General features: G+C 49.4%; 1 protein-coding gene across 1 annotated transcript in view; it reads left to right on the top strand.

Annotated features, from left to right (window-relative positions):
• SYN3 (synapsin III) overlaps positions 1-15,797 on the top strand; it is a 391,482-nt gene that overhangs the window by 186,072 nt on the left and 189,613 nt on the right. The gene's annotated exons all lie outside the window — the stretch shown is intronic.

Raw genomic sequence — 15,797 nt, 5'->3', positions numbered from 1 at the left:
CAATCCCTGATCCCACATATGGTCCCTAAGCACAGAGCTAGGAGTGATCTCGGAGCACCACTGGATGTAGTCTAAATCCCGCCCCCCAAGAAAAGTAAGAAGGACAGCTACTGTGTACCAGGCACTTTTAATTTAGTGCTTCCCCGTACTCTCACAAGCCCAAATAATAGACTATGATGCCCATTCCATAGTGAACAAAACTGACGTTGGCAGGTTCAAAGGATAGCACCAATGGACATGGCCTCCCCAATAAAAAGGAAAGGGAAACTGAGGTTGAAAGATGCTTTACTGCTTGGCAGTGGCAAGTTCTTGTCTTGGATTACATGACCCTGCCTCCTGCTCTTCCCCAATGTCCTAGGGGTCATGCTTGGTTGTGGTACTCACTCTCTAGTTTGGGTGCTTGCCAGGGCTCGCTCATCCATCTGTTTGTGGTGGTACAACTGTGAGCTGAGGAGGGGAGCTCTGGAAGTGGGGAGCTCACACATGAGTGGTAGGAACAGAGCTTGACTTGGCATCTGTAGGTAGCTACTGGGGGTCAAACTCACAGCCTCACACTTGCAAGGCTAGTGCTTTTTGACCTGGCCACTGGCTGCCTACCAGCAGGGAAAGGGGGCAGAGATGTGGTTCAGAGCCAAAGACCTCTGTCCACACCATGCCCTCCCTCTGGATACTACCCATACCTCTCCACTGCAACTCAGGCTCAGTAGGACATTAGAAGTCTTGGGGGCCCCTCATGGTCTTTAGGGTTCCCTTTGGGTCCTCAGAGGTTATAATCGTTGGATGCTGCAACCCGGCAGAGGGGGTAAGGCCCTCGCCACCCAGAGCCAGGGACAGAGCTTGCTGGGCAGGCGAGATGCATCTCTCGTTCTGCATGGTTTCCAGGGGAGAAGAGGCAGGATAAATCACAAGGCAGGCAGTTTCTGGGGGTGTGGGTGTGCCCTTTCTTACTCAGAATTTGGATTGATGCCACGGCAAAATTACATTTGTATTACAAAGGGCCCAGGATCCAGAGGCAAGCTGATAGAATACTGATCAGTACATTTAGCAACTATTGAATAGGGCTTCATTTCCTCCTGAAATTGCAAGCTTGAGATGGAGGCAGTATCACAGGTTTTTGTCCCAGTTCTGCCAGAGACCACAGCTGGGTGACATTAAGTAAATCAATGAACATGAATACCCCCCTTCTTTTGCATATAAAACCAAAGAGTTGGGCGTTATGATCTCTCAAAACTTCCCATGGAATATTCTAGAAGGCAGAATGTTCTCTTTTTTTTATATGACCTTGAAAATGCCCCTCAGCACGTGCCTCTCCGGGCCTCAACTGGCTGAAGGGAGGGGGGAGAAGTCATCCCTTGAAGGGGTCTCTGTGGGCTTCTCACAGGGGGCCATGGAAAAGGTACTTGGCACAGGTGCTACGCATGGTCAGCTCTCACCAAGAAATTCTATGTTCAGAATTGGCCCAGCAGATGCCCACATATATGAGACCAGCTGTGCCCTCAAGTAGCCTGTGGCCTAATAATCAGTGTGTTCTAAGAAGAAGCCAACTCCCACACTTCCTCTGGGACCACTCCAAGGCACCCAAAGAAGAGATGGGGACAAGATGGAGGCACAGAAATGAATCTGGTGGTGTGAGGGAATTGTAAGAGTGCCTGCTGGGAGCCAGTCTTTCTCCTAAGATGACTGCATATAGGAAGCCATGCTCATCCCGGTGGGAAAGGTGGGGAAGACTGGGATTATTCTCACCACGTCTTACTTTCCTTCAGACGGGAAAAAAGGGGACAAGAGTTTATGCATAGCCGTGTCCATGGAGACGATCAGGCCCCAGAACCATGCCCTAAACCTGCCTTTTGGTCTGCCTCTTCGTGGACTAAGGAGTGAAGAAGAGAGCATGGAAATAAGAGGGGCCTTCCCAGAGGGGACTCCAGGGGGCCTCCTTCCCAGCCTGTCTTATTCCCACCAGTCCGAGTGAGAGAGCAGGTGAATCAGCCACGGCCCCGCCAGGTGAGACCTAGAGAGCGAGACTTTGCATGTCAGTGTCATCGCCAGCCCTTGGCTTGAACATGGATGCTGAAATCCAAACACGTGTTCAAGTCCCATCCCCTCCACTTCCTGCATTTCTCTCCAGCTTAGATTAGATCTCTACAAAGTGAAGACAGACATTGACTTCACAGGCATAGTTTCAAGGATCAAATAATAATTACCTCACACAGAGGGTTTTTTTTTAAAGTACATGCTGGATCCTATTATACGTGCTCTACAAAGAAATGTCTTTGAATCTGATGGCTCTGCTATGTCGGGATGTTATAATCCTGCCTATTTTATGAAAAGAGAAAGCGGAGGCACAGTGAGGTTCTAGCATCCCTCAGCCAGGCTCACACGGGAAGTAGGTGGGGGGCATCGAATCCAGCTCTTTGCCCCTCACCCTGCTCTGCAAGCGTCACAGAAAGCGTTTTGCAAACCAAATCATCTGGTCGTTCTATTCTCTCATGTCTGCCTTCTGTCTCTGTTTATATTCTTCCTTTGAGGGGTCTTTCTCCTTTCTTTCCTCCTCATATTCATATTCTCTCATGTTTGTCTTCTGTCTATGTTTATGTTCTTCCCTTTGAGGGTCTTTCTCCTTCCTTCACTCCTCATATCCAGAGAGCTGAAGAGTAAAGTTCTAGAAAAGTCTTGTGACAGCTGATTGTTAAGAGTTTATGGAATTTTGAGCTGTGAAATGCCACTGTCATTGAAGGTTTCAATTATATAAACTTGCTTTTAGCTTACTATTAAACAATATGAAAACTAAGGGTTGTGGAGCCTTAAAACACAGCCCATGCTAATTCTTTCATTACATCAGACTCTTATCTAGGTTCTTGAGCTTCTTTCCAGTAGTGGTATCTGGAAGGTGGAAATATTTTAGAAGGGTGGGTCATGGTACATACTTCCCAAATCCACACTCAGTGACATCACCTTGGAACTCAAAATTGGCTGGGATGGGGGTATTGACACCACCACAATTGGCAGGCACTTCAAATGAGGGATTTGGTGTTGGAGAGCCAGTTATTAAATGTTTACCAGAATGCTGTTTCCATCCAGTAACTTGTGTGATCTTGGACATGTAAGTAGCTTTTTATTCTGTCATCTGTAAGTAGGGACCCCATTAGTTCCTAGATCACAGAGTGATGAGGAATAAACAAAGTGAGTGCTACATGAATATGACTTAGCAGGATGTCCTTCAGAGTCAACCACCAGTGAATAGCCACACAATATTCTTCTTCAGCATTATCAGGTGTTATCTCCTTCAAGTTCTTTTCCCTCCACCCACGCTGGGCTCCGGCCATCAGAGATCACCATGGACTTGATATTTATCACACGCTACTGGTATTGTCAGTTTCTGTGTCACTTTATCCTTTTTAGAAATTGACTATCAAATTGAGTTTTCTCTTCTAATACCACATTACCTGACACTCAGTAGGTCCTCAGCAAACTTTGATGATTAGTGCAGAAGGAGTTCGGAAGCTACTAAAATTTCCAAAGTAGCAAAATTCCTTTTTCAGTTTAGTTTTATCAGGAATGATAGCACAGCAGTAGGATGTTTGCCTTGCACGCAGCCAGCCTGGCCGAGCCAGATTCGATTCCTCCGCCCCTCTCGGAGAGCCTGGCAAGCTAACGAGAGTATTCAATATGCCAAACACAGTAACAAGAAGTCTCACAATGGAGACGTTACTGGGCCCGCTCGAGCAAATCGATGAACAACGGGAGGACATATGGTTTCAAATGGTTCCCATTACTGTTTTATACTAGCAATGCTATTACCCCACCCTCTGCCACTGTCCTGAGGTCCCTTCTCCCCTTCCTTTGTCACCCTGGCCTTTGTAGTCTCTATTTACAATTCTCTTGGAAACAACTCAGTGTTTTCTTCCACCGTGGATTGTCTATTTCTTAATTCATCTCTTTATACTCCACCTATGAGATGAGATCATCCCGTATTTGTCTTTTTTCCTTCTACTCAGTTTATTTCGCATGATACCTTTCAGTTCTATCCAAGGTGCAGTAACCTGCAAGATTTCATCTTTTTGGATAGCTGAGTAGTATTCCATTAAGTATGGAAACCACAATTTCTTCATTCACTCATCTGTTCTTTAATAATTAGGTTGTTTCCAGATCTTGGCTATTGTAAAAAGCACTGCCATGAACATAGGAATGCATATGTCTTTGCAAATTAATGTTTATTGTTCTTAGAATAAATGTTTATTGTTCTTAGACCCAGGAAGGAATTCACTGGGTCATATTTAATTTGTTATTCTTAATTTTTGGAAAAGTCTCCACACCACTTTTCATAAAGGCTAAACCAGAGACAAAAGTGAATGAGGGACCCTTTTGAATTAAGCAAGTTTTATAAATTTTAAGAAATCTGTCTCCACCTCTAAGCACTGCTAGAATATTGCATTTGGGGTGCTTGCTTTGGAAGTACCTTTGAATAAGGTGATTTTGGAAGCTCCAGAACTGATAGCCCCTTGACTTGTGTCCACTCAGCCCCAGGCCCCACTGCTCTGTCTCCTAATCAAGTTCTCCGTGGAGCATATGGAGCAAAAGCAGGAAGGAAGAGAATCTGGAGCCTTCCAAACTGCTTGAAAGTGGCTGGAACTGCCTCTGTCTCAAGTATTCAGAAAAAAAAAAAAAGATCTTGATGTCACATCCACAAACTCTCAAACCATCGCACATACCTGGAGTGTTTTGCAAGGCTCAGAGCCAGCGATTGGAGGCTGATTTCAGGGGGGAAGTGGGGAGACAGGCTGAAGGCATGCTGAAAAATCTCTTTTTGTGTCTGTCATTCCTTTGTATGAACCGGTTCCTGGCTTATGCAACGCCCAGTAATTAAAATGACTGGAATGCTTCACATTTTTACAGCAACATTGAAGGCGGCTCGAGGGCTTGGGCTTGGCGCTGCAGCCAGCTGGAGGGGAACCCAGAGATCCTCGCCTGGCTGCCCCTTGGCCTGGAGGACAGCATTGGCCTCTGCCTCCCTTGGGGAACAGGGGCCGATGCAAGGAGCAGAGGGGCCAGGGGAAGGGAGGAAAATCTCTCTCCCCCTGTTCCGGTATACCAGGCTCTTGAATGCAGACTCGGGAGCCTCCCACCTTCTGGAAGCCTGTAATGATTGGAGCTGCCCAAGAAGAGTGAATGGTGGCAACACAATTGTTTACTAAATAATCTACCTCTATCATGACCTGTATTAATAATGTCCCATACTGTGATTATGTCCCATAATGTGATTCCAAGAGGAGAAATCAGATTCGATCCTTCTCCTGCTCACAATGTGCCATGGATCTGCAGAACCTTCTAGAACAATCCTAGTATCTCCTTGGTAGGTGGGTGCTCCTGCTCCACTGCCCTCAGAGACCCTCCAGTCCCAGCTCTCCCTATGCCCCACACCCTGGCCTCTGAGTGCTGCCACCAAGAGAAGCATGTTTCTCCCACCTGACCTTCCCCGGGTGCTGCACCCAGTTCCCTGGTCTTTATTCAGCTCAGTGTCATGTGCCAGAGACATCTCTCCTGGCTCACAAGAGCACAGCACTTCGTGCCCATGCAGCTCCCATCACCCTGACTTCTCAGATTCACTTCCTTTTTGGTACTTGCAGCTCTCTGGAACACTCCCATTTCCTTGTTTCTGTGTGTATTTACCGGATTTCAACTAGAATGGAAACTGTTCAAGGGCAAATTGTGTTCACCTTTGTGTCCATAGCGTCATGGTCCATGTTCCTCAGTCTTTAACAAAATAATGGATCTTCCCAACAGCCCACCAAGTGAGACCTCTTTCATTCAAGATGAGAAAACCTGGGGCCAGAGCGATAAGGACAGCAGGGAGGGTGGTTGCCTTGCACACAGCCAACCTGGGTTCTATCCCCAGCATCCCATATGGTCCTCCAAGCACTGCCAGTAGTTACTGAGTGCAGAGCCAGGAGTAACCCCTGAGTATTGCCAGGTGTGACCCAAAAAGCCAAAAACAGTAAAACAAATTTAAATTAAAACATTTTTAACTAAAAAAAATTTATTTCAAAAATATATTAAAACTAAATTAAACTTTTAGATACCCCAAAATTGTTGCTGTGCCTTTGGCCAGACCCCAACAACTTAGGGCCAAGTTTACCAAGAAAGCAGAAGGCCAAAAGTTAGGTATGTGGGAGACACACCCACAAACCACCTTCGGCTCAGCTATATAATTAGAGGCAAGACCTCTCTGATTCCTGATCAAACTGCTTAACTGCCATGATCCCAGAGACTCAGAAACAAATCTTGGAACCCAGCGACTTTTGGCAGAAAAGCGTCCAGTCCCCACAGTAGGTTACCAGCGCCGGGTCACCCCAGGGGAGAAAGGGTGCTGTCCCTCTGCCTGCTCCCTCTTGGCAGCTGGATGGCCGTCATCTTCCAGAGGCCATTGGACAGTCAGGTCTGGGCCTGCAGTAACAAGACACATGGGCCTTCATGAGATGGGAGTGGAGCTGACCCTTTCCTCCCCACCCCAATGAGACCCCTAGTCACCGCCCACGAAGAGCCGCTCTCGCCCCTGATTAAGCTGCTTATCAGCCATGATCCAAGAGACTCAGAAACAAATCTTGGAATCCAGTGGCTTTGGGCAGAAATGCGTCCAGTCCCCGCAGTAGCTTACCAGTGCCTAGCCACCCAGGAGGGAATAAGTTTCTTGCCTTGGCCTGCTCCCCCTGGCGGTTGGTGGCTGCCAACCCCCAGAGGTCATTGGACAGTCAGGTTTGGGCCTACAGTGTCAAGGGTTAGGGGTGGAGTCGGCCCTTTCCTCTCCACCACAGTGAGACCCCGAGTTGCCACCCTCGATTGCTTCTCTGGCTCCTGATCAAGCTGCTTAATGGCCATGATCCCAGAGCCTCAGGAACCAATCTCAGAACCCAGCAGGTTTTGGCAGATCCCTCCAGATTTAATTGTTAAAATTTCGGAATTCCAAAATTGCACGGCCACTATTGCGGCCGCATGACATCATATGTTATTTATAATCAGCAATAGAAAACAAATTGTCTACGGTTGCCTTTTCGGCAGATCTGAGTTTTGGGGTAAAATCCCAAATAATAATTGTGGGTTTGGTGTCGAAATATTGAATGTGATCAAAGTAGAGAGAGAGTAATGGGGAAGTCATTTGCCCCACAGGTAAGGGTAGGGTGTGGGATGGGGGGGATACTGGGGGTTTTGGTGGTGGAAAATGGGCACTGGTGAAGGGACAGGTGTTTCATCATTGTATGACCAAGACTTAAACCCGAAAGCTTCGTAACTCCTCTCACAATGATTCAATAAATAAATTTATAAAGAGGAAAAAATACTAAATTAAAAAGCTATTTTTTTAAAAGATGAGAAAACCTGAAGCTTTAGAAAGTTAAAGTAAGGTTAAACCCAGGACCAACCCATTGAAAGTATGTCACAGGACTCCAAAGTCTAATAGTTGGGGACAGGGATCCCAAGAGTCAGCAAGATTTAGACCTCCTTGGTCTTGAGCACTATCTGTGCCCCCACCCCTACCCCTTCTCCTGCCTGGTTGCTCTGCCCCTTTGGTTCCACAGTCTTTCCAAGGAAACCCCAGCTACTAACTCCTTTCCTTGCTGGCATGTGCTCTGGAGAGAGACACCTGGACCCAGCTCTCAGCAGAATGACTCAATAGTGGGTCCCGTTAGCATATCGTTTCAACTTGTCTAGCCTCAGTTACCTTATCTGTAAAATAGGAATGAAAATAGTGCCTACTATATAGAGCTGCAAAAGGCCTACGTGAACCACGGTGTGAAAAGTCTTCACTTAAGTCATTGTGCCTATGTTTTAATTGGGAGGGGAGTCTCCCAGTAGTGCTCAGAGCCCTGGGCTCTTTCTTACATGCAGCCAAAAATATGCCCCAGAAATATGGCCACATCCCTCGGACCTTTGTGGCCATCTTTGTGCAGCCTCCTCCTCTGTGTGCATGTCCAGTCTTTCTCTGGCTTCCTCTTCCCTACCCAAGTAACTTCAAAGTCATCTCCCCATCTTAAGAGCTTTCATTTATTCCCATTTCCAACGACGGGAATACACACACACACACACACACACACACACACACACACAAAGAACCCTTTGCTCTGGATGATAGCATCCATATATTAGGACCCATGACCATTTTTTAGCCTGCCACAGGCTAAAGAATGGTCATGGCGCTTAGCAGCGAGTAGGTGCTGTGTTGCTGTGTAATGGACTGGGGTTCTGAAATGTTGAGTGGTTTGATGAAGAGGCCATTGTGGGTCAGCAGAAGCACCCAGGGCAATTTCCTGAGACAGCAGGAGAGCTTGAGCAGGTCGATGCTGGGGTCGTGGCACTATCAGTAGCAGCTCCACGTCCCTTTCCGGGACCCCTTCCCATTGCTTTCAGACTAGAGGGTGCCTTGGCCAGGTGTCATGTGCTCATCACTGCTCCCTGAGCCAGAGGCCTCTCTCCCAGCCACTGCATTGTTTCTTGGACTTGGGTAGTGGGGTAAGAAGGACCAGGTCCACACTTCCCAGGGTCCCACCAGAGTTTGCGGTTCAGAGGGTCATCATGTCTGAGCTATGTCCTTTCCAGAGTCCCCCTGCTGAAGTCCTGGCCCCTGGTGCCACTGGAGAGGAAAGTGGGGCCTGAGTCAGTGAATGAAGTTTCCTAAGAGCCACCCTGGGGGTGCTTCCTCTCTCCCCTCCTGCTCCGTAGTCCTACCCCTGGTCCACTCGGAATATCTTCCCCCACCCCTTTGCCTCTGCTGTGGTGTTCGTGCTGTGTCCAGCCCTGGCTGCAGTGTAAGCGGCTCCAAGGATCAGGAGGCGAAGTGCCATGGGGACCACCTTCGGCAAACACAGTGGTGTTGGGATGGCACTCACTGCCTCGGGCTGGAGGGAAGACAATCACGGAGCTATCCTTGGTAAGGTCCTCTGCAAGACTCACTAGGGATTCCAGTCTATCCTGCATCCTTTCTCTCCCTTTCCCCACACTTTCCCCTCCCGTGGCCACTACCCACCCCGTCTATACCATCTCCCTAATTCTATCACCTCACAGACACCGGCTATCTTCCTCCCCGAAACCAGACTGTTCTCCCTGCCTGAGCAGCCTACAGAGCACAGCTCCTCTCAGGGAGCTGGACGAAGCCCAACAGATGCAGTTTGGTTTGGTCTGGACAGCATTGCCCAGAATTTAAATGAATGGCCAACAATTACATCTGAAGATTTCTTAGAGAACTCTGAAATTAGTTTCTTTGGAGAAACAGAGGACTCCAACGTCTTTCACCTCACGTAGTAGCAGCTAACTAGAGCTGAATGAATGTGCTCCTCTTCAAATGGGGCCACATTCCCAATATTTGGGGGGGGTGTTTCTTCCGAGTGGAACTGGGGTGGACAGACCAGAGCCCATTCCCCGTAGTGCCTGACCAGGCTGTCAGAATCAGGATTGAGTGCTCGGGTCTGACACGTTGTGGACTGGGAGTGGCGGCAGGTCCGTGCCGTGGACTGAAGCTGGGGCCACATGCATTCCAGACCTAAGTGCTCCTGCCCTTAGTGCTCTCTCCTGAACTCTCCTCCCAAGCTCTGCTGGTCCATAGTGCCCAGCACCACTGTGCCATCCGTGGCTGCTTTGTGTGGCAGCCACAGTGACTGATGGCTGCACACTCTACTCCCGTGGCCTGATTCCTTCCTGGAGCTGCAGGAGCCATGGCCCCTGTGCTGAGTATCACACAACAGGCTTGCGCTCACAGTTTGGGAAGTGACACATCCAAAATATCCTTCCCGGGCGGGACTCCGGCAGGGCCACACGCCCTTCAGAAGTTGTGGGGGAGTGTCGTTCTGTGTCACTCCCAGGATCCCTGGCTGCTGGGGTTCTTGGGACTGTGTCCGCATCACTGTCCTCTCTGACTTCCTGGCTGCCTTGTTTTCACTGTGTCCCTTGAATCTCCCTTTCGTTGCCTCATATGAAAACATGCGTGAGGGCCTTGTGGGCCCACTACACAGTCCAGCACAAGGTCATCTCAGAGTCCTGAGTGGGAGCCGGTGAGAGATCGATCAGTGGGCTGGCACTTAGGCCATGCGGGGTTCCATCCCCGGCACCAACATGGTCCCCCAGCACCTCTGGATGTGGCCCAGAAATAAGACAAACCCCGAGCATCTAATGGAATCACATCTGCAAAGCGTCTTTTCCCAAATAAGGCAATATTTGCAAGCTTCAGGGAATCAGAGACAGGTTTTTGGGGTGGAATGGGGGTGCATTTTTCAGCCTATTCCATGGTCCTTTGCAAAGTTTGCTGACTCCTGTTCAGCAAACAGGAGTTTGGGCAGACAGGCAGACAGCCTGGGCAGACTGGACACCCTTGCCTGTGTGAATCTGCCCCTCTGGGCGCCCAGGGCTTTGTCCACACTGACGTTTGACCCACAACAGCCTTCTCCCAAGGGTTGCTCTCTGCCTTTTCATTCCTGACCTATCCCGGCCCAAAAAAAAAAAATCATCAAATAGCACCAACATCGCCAACATTTTTATTGTCCCTATGGTCCATTTTTGTCATCTCCCCCGGGTCCCAGCACCATCCTCAGGGACAGAAAGAATGCAAGGGGTTTTAGCAGACCTTGAGTTCTACTTTCCCTATGGGGGCAAGTTCTGTGCTTTTCTTTTTTGTAGTCTCAATAACTTTTCCAGGAATCCTGGGGGGATCTTGCCCCGTTTTTCCTGGACTTAAATTGCTCTGCAGATACCCTATGCACGCCTGCAAACATGACCCCTTGACCTCTGAACCTCTCTTCTCCCCCAAATCTCTTGCAAGAATGGTCCTCATCCATGGCTTGTCAGTGTCCTCTCCCTCCTGTATAAGTGTGAGGGTGGAAAGAGAGGGGTGTGTACATTTCTGGGTAGCCCCCTGGGAACAGGAGCACAAACGTGGTAACACATGAGCTTGTGTTGTGGGGGTCTTTGCTCTGGAGGATGCATCTCTATGCACAGACCCCTAGTTTGAATATGAGCAAGGGGCATTGTTGATGCTTCTGGGGTATTGGAAGTGGTCATCATGTCCCGGGATTGGGAGTGTCAAAGTTTAGGGTGTCAATCACATGACCCTGACCTGACAGAGAGTGTCAGGAGCTCAGAAAGCTCCAGACACAGGTCTGAGGTCAGATAGCTTGGAGCATGCCCCTGATCCCAGAAGCCTTGTCCCTCTGGGCTCTGCTTCCACTGACCTGGGAGGGTTTGCCATAGGATAGGCAGTTCAGAGGTCTTCAGGGCCCTGTCTGTTTCCTGGGGAGCTGCTTCTGGGGGAGATTGTGGAGTGGGGGTACCCTGACAACATCTCTGTGTGGGATATTTTTCTCTCCAGCATTCAGTTTTCAGTATTTTGTGGGAGATTGTCCCCTTAACAAAAAACCCTAAGGTTGGGATAGTCTGGGCACAATAATTTAGGTCTTAGAATATAAAGGGCAGAAAAGATACACCCACCCAAGAAAGAATAGAATAGGTGGCAGGCAGCAAATGTGCACCCAGTAAAGGATAGAATAAAACAGTGTAGTGTCTTTTAGATGCAGAGGGCAGCATAGGCAACAATAGAATAGGTAATTGTTACTTTTCTCTGTGCTTTAGAGGTGTACTCTAATTGGCTGTGTGGAATATCCCAGTCTCTGCTCATAATGTACCCACCAAATTCTGATGAACTTACTGTCCTGAACGTCTCTGTCAACTTAAACAATCGTTCATGTATTGGGAACCAGAGCAGGAGAGCAATATCGTATTGAATAAATGGTCAGCCTGTGACCTGCCTCTGGGCTGCCGAGGCAACCCTAAAGCTTGAACAGACCTTGTGTGTTTATGTCCTTATGTGTCTGACTGTATCGTTCTCTGTGACCAACTGGATGGAGGTCAAAGGTGCCAATCCGATTGTCTTAGACAAATGGTGGTACCAACATGATTATAAGGATTGTAGTATTTGTGGGGTGGATTGCTACGAGTAGCCAGGCTGGTTACAGAAAATAACAGCATCATTCTAGCAAAGATGATTTTTAAGAAACAGCTTAACCACCATGGTTTACAAACTTGTTTCAGGCAGTCAGTGTTCCAACACCAATTCCACCACCAGGAGGACTTTCCCTTCACCATTGCCCCCATTTTTTCTCCACCACCACCCTTAAGCCTGCCCCTTTGGCAGGCAAAAAAATCATTTATTTTATATTCTTGTTACAGTGAAATGATAAGGGGAATTATCAAAAATAGTCGAGTAAAGGAAAGTTTGTGGGAAAGTTTCATAATCTCACAATGGGGTTCTTAAAGTCATTGTCTGAGGATTTCATGAGCTGTTTGTTGTGAGTTGAGCCTTCTGTATCCTTGATTTTGCTGGCTTCTATGCGACTTTTCCATCTAGTTTGCTGTGCTCCTTCTGGACTGTCAGTGTTCTGGATTGCCAGGTGTCGTGTGGCTGCATATGTGGCCACATACTCCAGGAGCTCCAGAATCTATGTACCTTGTACCTAGGAGTTTTGGTGACTTGGCACCTCTTTGGAGATTAGACATGAAACAGCCGTGATGGCTTTGGGGTGTGGATGCAACTGCTGAGGCTTTGGCAGGGCAGCGACACAGCCCAATCCCTCCCAAGGGCACCCCAGAGTTTCCAGCCCAGAAACCAGTGTACTCACGAGCTTTAGCGACATGGCTTGCATCTCTTCCAGTCATGAAACTGGGAAGTTAGGTCATTTACATGGCAACTGCGCCTAGTGAAGGTTAAATTGAGCACCAACATGTCCTAGGAGAGTTCTCAGCAAAGAGGTGGGAACTAAGACCAAAAAGAAGTGGATAAGGGCCCCTGAGGAAGGAAGCCAAAATAAAGTGCATCAGCACAAGCTTGAGGAGTGTGTTCATTGAGGGGCTTGGAGAGGGTGGAGAAAGAGGAAAGGGAGTCATCTAAAGAGCAGAGAGGAGCCAGAACATTGATGTTGTGTGTTTTGCTTGAAGCCCAGAAGACAGGCTATTGAAGGGAAGATAAAGAGCCTGGCTTTGCATGGAATAAGTCAATGTCCCTGGAAGGCATCACTGTGTGGAGCGGGCTCTGGCTTCTCCTCCTGGGCCCCTGAGCTGCAGGAAGCCTGGCTCCCATCTCGCTCCCATCTTGGTCTCCCCCCCCCCCCCCCACACACACACACTTGGGGAACCACTACAGGCTTCTGGGGCCTCACTTCATCATGGAGACACAAGGGTGAGAACACAGACCTCATGAGGCCTCTGTGACTCCTGCATATATTCTGAGGGTCTTCCTGGTGCCAGGCATTGTGCCAGGGCACCAGGAGAACATTATTTCATGTTTTGCCCTCCTCCCGAATTTCCTATTCCAGCTGACCCTGGGAAGTAAAGCAAGAGACGCTGCGAGCTCAGCACCCAGGGCATGAAAAACACACAAAGGGCTGATGATATGAGTACCATCTTGCTCTTCCCTCTGAGGCTCCCCATCCCCCTCCCCCACATCCCAGCCATCCTCCTCATAGCTGGCAGCCCCGAATAGCTCTGGACACTTCCTCCTGACCCACCCCAGGCCACACTGGTGCCATCTTCCTCCCCATGTACCCTGATCCCTGAAATCCAAGCTGGACCTATGGATGAGGAACTACAGGTGGGAGCCTCTGCCTGGAGCCCTTGGGCTTCCAGGACTGAACCCTCCAGCCTCACTTCAGAACTTCCTCCCAAAACCCTTCCCCACTCCCCATAGCCCCTCCTCCCCATGGGATGTATGAGCTCCCAGCTCCTGGGCACATCCCCTCCCACAATACTGCACCTCTGTTGAGTCTGAAACACCTCCACTCAGACTCTTGTCCCAAGGGGTGGAAGCCCCCAGGACTCTGACCCACCTTCCACACCCTTCCCCTTTCCCAGGCCGCCTCCTCTCGACCACCCCCAGCCCTCCTGCTTCCCACATGTCCCTCCCCACCGTGTGACCGCCCCCACTGTCATCCTCTCGCCTACATGGACCTGTCATTTTCTTATTATCATCACCACCCCAGACCCCAGACCTCCTTTCCTGTTTCCAATTTAGCCTTGCCCTGCCAGGAATCCCAAGCCACATTGTTCTGTGGTCACTGGGGAAAAAATGACAACGTGTGGGGGTGAGGAGAGGGGGGGATTCCCACTAATGGGCCTGATGAACTTGGCTAGAGACGTTCTGGGGGTGACTTAGCAACCAAGGTCACCAGGGGCATATGAAGTGGGCGGGTATGGGGGTGTGGTGTGTCTTCCTGGCTGGTCCCCAAGGTCCATTCACAGTTACCATTCCCGGGAGCCCTGGTATTCTGCAGCTAATTTTAGATCCTTGGGCCTGAGTCGTCCCGAGTGACCCGGTCCCCACCCTCCCCTCATGGGTGTGTTCATTCCAGCCTCTCGTTACCCCACAGACCTGTCAAGTCATTGCCATCTGGGTCACCCTCACCAACAACTCAAAGACCCTCAGGAAGCAGGAAACTAAACAGAGGCTGGGGGGAGGCGGTTGTGGGATTGAAATCCTGGAAGGACAAAGTGGGGTGAGGGGAGCCACTTCCTGCCTCCCAAATAAGGAGATGGTGATGTCCCATCAGTTTAGAGCTCATAAAATTGTTTGGACTTTGGAGGGAGAGGGGGTCTTTTGTTGTGTTTTCATTGGTGGGGGCTTCCCCAGCAGTGCCCAGGAGACCCAGGGGTCACTCCCACTGATAGTTGAGCAGCCAGGCCAGATGAATCATGCTCAGCCCATCAATGCCAGGGTCCACCAGGGCTACACCTGATGGGCAATATGAGGTGCTGAGGATGAAGCTCAGGGTCCTGTGTGCGCCAGCTGTGATCCCTCACCCAGGCCTACCTGTGTTCTCTATCTGTTCCCAAAAGATGAGTTATAGGAGAGCAGGAATGAAAATCAGGACAGATTAAGGAATGCCAGCTCATGTCCCACCCTGAGCACTCTTGTGTTCCCCCTTGTGCCTTGGCCGGGCTTCGAGTCTGTCTGGGGTTCACCAGGTATAGGTTAAAATGTCATTGGATTTTAAAGTGGAAGAGACACAAGTCACCTTTTAGTGGCGCCAATCATTTCACAGGAGATGGAAACCAAGGCCCAGATGAGGTCTCCTCCCATCCCCCACCCCAGATCTGGTCTGAGCTAAGATTGTAAGAAGCCAGTGCCAGGCCAAATCAACACGAAAACCTCAGCCTTCTGCCCTCCTGTTCATGCCCTTCCATACCCCAGCAGTCAGGATGCTGGGCTTTCCCTCCCCAGGGAGTCAATGCAAGGATCCCCCCGAGCAGACACTCCAGGACTTGGGGCCTACCTACCACTCTCGGCGTGCCCACCCACCATGGCTAAGAGAATGCAGGCAGACTGTGGGGATTTGAGTCCCAGTTCTACCTCCATTTCCACATCTGCCAAATGAGCGTAAACAGTGCCGAGCCCTGGTGAAGAGTAAGTGAGTTGGTCCAATACACAGAAAAGTCAAATTTCAACGAGCGCTACTTTAAGATGACAGCACTGTATTAAATGAGTCACATGTGCTTCATTGCATGTAGCCAGAGGCTTCCCGTACAGAGGTCTCTCTATAAACTGGCTCCTCAACCATCCCACCTGTCATTCTCGTAATTACGATGCTACCAGGTCCCTATGGGAACAGTGTCCCTGGCACCTAAGGATTTAGAATAGACATCACCTGCCAGGTGGCTCTCGTTTTCCAGCCTGGAAAACAGCTCAGCAGCCCTCTGACATGGCTCCTGCCTCCTTTTGCTTTGTAGATGGAGAAACTGAGGCTCAAAGAGCTAGAGATGACTTTCCCTAGATC

The sequence above is a fragment of the Sorex fumeus genome, unplaced genomic scaffold (assembly GCF_029834395.1).
Source record: "Sorex fumeus unplaced genomic scaffold, SorFum_2.1 ptg000003l, whole genome shotgun sequence".
Lineage (NCBI taxonomy): Eukaryota > Metazoa > Chordata > Mammalia > Eulipotyphla > Soricidae > Sorex > Sorex fumeus.
The sequence above is the reverse complement of the archived record's forward strand: the minus strand, read 5'-3'. Positions and strand labels throughout refer to the sequence as shown.